Source organism: Oncorhynchus gorbuscha, unplaced genomic scaffold, assembly GCF_021184085.1.
Source record: "Oncorhynchus gorbuscha isolate QuinsamMale2020 ecotype Even-year unplaced genomic scaffold, OgorEven_v1.0 Un_scaffold_3725, whole genome shotgun sequence".
Classification (NCBI taxonomy): domain Eukaryota; kingdom Metazoa; phylum Chordata; class Actinopteri; order Salmoniformes; family Salmonidae; genus Oncorhynchus; species Oncorhynchus gorbuscha.
The window spans coordinates 11,128-15,377 of NW_025747901.1; the positions used below are offsets into that span (position 1 = coordinate 11,128).

Here is a 4,250-nt window from a genome sequence, read left to right on the forward strand (position 1 = left end):
CAAGTGCGTACCTAACGACAAGTTATTCTTTCTTATACCGGGAGTTGAACCTAGGCCACCTGGGTGAAAACCAGGAATCCTATTCAACGTTTAAAAACCCTTGTATAATTTGAATCTACATAACAAGTCACATTTCCTGTTGCTGAGGGAATATTGTTGTGTTGTGAGAAACTGCTGCATCTGTTGTTACACAAGTGGGTACCTAACGAAAATATATTCTTTCCCATACCGGGAGTTGAACCCGTGCCACCTGGGTGAAAACCAGGAATCCTAACCGCTAGACCATATGGGAAGACACATACTTAAAATACACATCACAGACAATTCTTTAAATGTTGACATTATGCCTGTTTGATTTAAAAGCTACATCTTTTTTTCTCAGAGCTGTTGGGGAATGTCCAGATGAAATCCGTCTAAAATGTGTTTGAAGTGAGAACAGCCAAAAGCACTGAAAGGTATACAGTATCATTCCCAGCTTGATTTCAGTCAATTAAACAAAGTATTGAGCCAGCCAGGAATCGAACCTAGAATCTTCTGCTCTGTAGTCAGACACATTATCCATTGCGGCCCTGGCCCCACGTATAAGCTGAAGTCAGGTCACAGCTAGAACAGTGTACACAGTCATGGCGTCTGTCAACAAAAAGGTTCCTTGGTTTTCTGTTTCAGATGCATATCTTAATTTGATCCTCCTGTTGTTGCATGAATTTTACTGCAGAGCAAGCAATGCAGCCATGAAGTGTATTCAACGTTTAAAAAGCTTTGTATAATTTTAATCTACATAACAAGTCACATTTCCTGTTGCTGAGGGAATTTTGTTGTGTTGTGTGAAACTGCTGCATCTGTTGTTACACAAATGAGTACCTAACGATAAGATGATCTTTCCCATACCGGGAGTTGAACCCGGGCCACCTGGGTGAAAACCAGGAATCCTAACCGCTAGACCATATGGGAAGAAACATACTTAAAATACACATCACAGACAAATCTTTAAATGTTGACATTATGCCTGTATACAGTATCATTCCCAGCTTGATTTCAGTCAATTAAATAAAGTATTGAGCCAGCCAGGAGTCAAACCTAGAATCTTCTGATCTGTAGTCAGACACGTTATCCATTTCGCCACTGGCACCACGTCTAAGCTGAAGTCAGGTCACAGCTAGACCAGTGTACACAGTCATGGCGTCTGTCAACAACAAGGTTCCTTGGTTTTCTGTTTCAGATGCATATCTTAATTTGATCCTCCTGTTGTTGCATGAATTTTACTGCAGAGCAAGAAATGCAGCCATGAAGTGTATTCAACGTTTAAAAAGCCTTATATAATTTGAATCTACATAACAAGTCACATTTCCTGTTGCTGAGGGAATATTGTTGTGTGAAACTGCTGCATCTGTTGTTACACAAATGAGTACCTAACGATAAGATGATCTTTCCCATACCGGGAGTTGAACCCGGGCCACCTGGTTGAAAACCAGGAATCCTAACCGCTAGACCATATGGGAAGACAAAAACTTAAAATACACATCACAGACAAATCTTTAAATGTTGACATTATGCCTGTTGGATTTAAAAGCATCATCTTTTTTTCTCAGAGATGTTGGGGAATGTCCAGATGAAATCCATCTAAAATGTGTTTAAAGTGAGAACAGCCAGAAGCACTGAAAGATATACAGTATCATTCCGAGCTTGATTTCAGTCAATTAAATAAAGTATTGAGCCAGCCAGGAGTCGAACCTAGAATCTTCTGATCCGTAGTCAGACACGTTATCCATTGCGCCACTGGCCCCACGTCTAAGCTAAAGTCAGGTCACAGCTAGACCAGTGTACACAGTCATAGCATCTGTCAAAAACAAGGTTCCTTGGTTTTCTGTTTCAGATGCATATCTTAATTTGATCCTCCTGCTGTTGCATGAATTTTACTGCAGAGCAAGAAATGCAGCCATGAAGTGTATTCAACGTTTAAAAAGCCTTATATAATTTGAATCTACATAACAAGTCACATTTCCTGTTGCTGAGGGAATATTGTTGTGTTGTGTGAAACTGCTGCATCTGTTGTTACACAAATGAGTAACTAACGATAAGATGATCTTTCCCATACCGGGAGTTGAACCCAGGCCACCTGGGTGAAAACCAGGAATCCTAACCGCTAGACCATATGGGAAGACACTTAAAATACACATCACAGACAAATCTTTAAATGTTGACATCATGCCTGTTGGATTTAAAAGCGACATCTTTTAACCTCAGAGATGTTGGGGAATGTCCAGATGAAATCCGTCTAAAATGTGTTTGAAGTGAGAACAGCCAAAAGCACTGAAAGGTATACAGTATCATTCCCAGCTTGATTTCAGTCAATTAAATAAAGTATTGAGCCAGCCAGGAGTTGAACCTAGAATCTTCTGATCCATAGTCAGACAAGTTATCCATTGCACCACTGGCACCACGTCTACGCTGAAGTCAGGTCACAGCTAGACCAGTGTATACAGTCATGGCGTCTGTCAACAACAAGGTTCCTTGGTTTTCTGTTTCAGATGCATATCTTAATTTGATCCTCCTGTTGTTGCATGAATTTTACTGCAGAGCAAGAAATGCAGCCATGAAGTGTATTCATCGTTTAAAAAGCCTTGTATAATTGGAATCTACATGACATGTCACATTTGCTGTTGCTGAGGGAATACTGTTTTGTGAAACTGCTGAATCTGTTGTTACACAAGTGCGTACCTAACGATGAGTTATTCTTTCCCATACCGGGAGTTGAACCCGGGCCACCTGGGTGAAAACCAGGAATCCTAACCGCTGGACCATATGGGAAGACACATACTTAAAATACACATCACAGACAAATCTTTAAATGTTGACATTATGCCTGTTGGATTCAAAAACTACATCTTTTTTCTCAGAGATGTTGGGGAATGTCCAGATGAAATCCATCTAAAATGTGTTTAAAGTGAGAACAGCCAGAAGCACTGAAAGATATACAGTATCATTCCGAGCTTGATTTCAGTCAATTAAATAAAGTATTGAGCCAGCCAGGATTCGAACCTAGAATCTTCTGATCCGTAGTCAGACACGTTATCCATTGCACCACTGGCCCCACGTCTAAGCTAAAGTCAGGTCACAGCTAGACCAGTGTACACAGTCATAGCATCTGTCAACAACAAGGTTCCTTGGTTTTCTGTTTCAGATGAATATCTTAATTTGATCCTCCTGTTGTTGCATGAATTTTACTGCAGAGCAAGAAATGCAGCCATGAAGTTTATTCAACGTTTAAAAAGCTTTGTATAATTTGAATCTACATAACATGTCACATTTCCTGTTGCTGAGGGAATATGGTTTTGTTGTGTGAAAATGCTGCATCTGTTGGTACACAAGTGCGTACCAAACGAAAACATATCCTTTCCCATACCGGGAGTTGAACCCGGGCCACCTGGGTGAAAACCAGGAATCCTAACCGCTAGACCATATGGGAAGACACATACTTATAATAGACATCACAGACAAATCTTTAAATGTTGACATCATGCCTGTTGGATTCAAAAACTACATCTTTTTTTCTCAGAGATGTTGGGGAATGTCCAGATGAAATCTGTCTAAAATGTGTTTGAAGTGAGAACAGCCAGAAGCACTGAAAGGTATACAGTATCATTCCCAGCTTGATTTCAGTCAATTAAATAAAGTATTGAGCCAGCCAGGAGTCGAACCTAGAATCTTCTGATCCGTAGTCAGACACGTTATCCATTGCGCCACTGGCCCCACGTCTAAGCTGAAGTCAGGTCACAGCTAGAACAGTGTACACAGTCATGGCGTCTGTCAACAAAAAGGTTCCTTGGTTTTCTGTTTCAGATGCATATGTTAATTTGATCCTCCTGTTGTTGCATGAATTTTACTGCAGAGCAAGAAATGCAGCCATGAAGTGTATTCAACGTTTAAAAAGCCTTGTATAATTTTAATCTACATAACAAGTCACATTTCCTGTTGCTGAGGGAATATTTTTGTGTTGTGAGAAACTGCTGCATCTGTTGTTACACAAGTGGGTACCTAAAGAAAATATGTTCTTTCCCATACCGGGAGTTGAACACAGCCACCTGGGTGAAAACCAGGAATCCTAACCGCTAGACCATATGGGAAGACATATCCTTAAAATACACATCACAGACAAATCTTTAAATGTTGACATTATGCCTGTTGGATTCAAAAACTACATCTTTTTTCTCAGAGATGTTGGGGAATGTCCAGATGAAATCCATCTAAAA

The 4,250-nt window shown here is 40.2% G+C and overlaps 4 non-coding genes across 4 annotated transcripts; all 4 read right to left on the bottom strand.

Annotated features, from left to right (window-relative positions):
• Window positions 1-879: 879 nt before the first annotated feature.
• On the bottom strand, window positions 880-951 carry trnae-uuc. Its single transcript has one exon. It is a non-coding gene; the product is annotated as a tRNA-Glu (tRNA).
• A 476-nt stretch (window positions 952-1,427) lies between these two features.
• On the bottom strand, window positions 1,428-1,499 carry trnae-uuc. The gene has a single exon. It is a non-coding gene; the product is annotated as a tRNA-Glu (tRNA).
• Window positions 1,500-2,736: 1,237 nt separating this feature from the next.
• On the bottom strand, window positions 2,737-2,808 carry trnae-uuc. Its single transcript has one exon. It is a non-coding gene; the product is annotated as a tRNA-Glu (tRNA).
• Window positions 2,809-3,394: 586 nt separating this feature from the next.
• Window positions 3,395-3,466, bottom strand: trnae-uuc. Its single transcript has one exon. It is a non-coding gene; the product is annotated as a tRNA-Glu (tRNA).
• Between the last annotated feature and the right edge of the window lie 784 nt (window positions 3,467-4,250).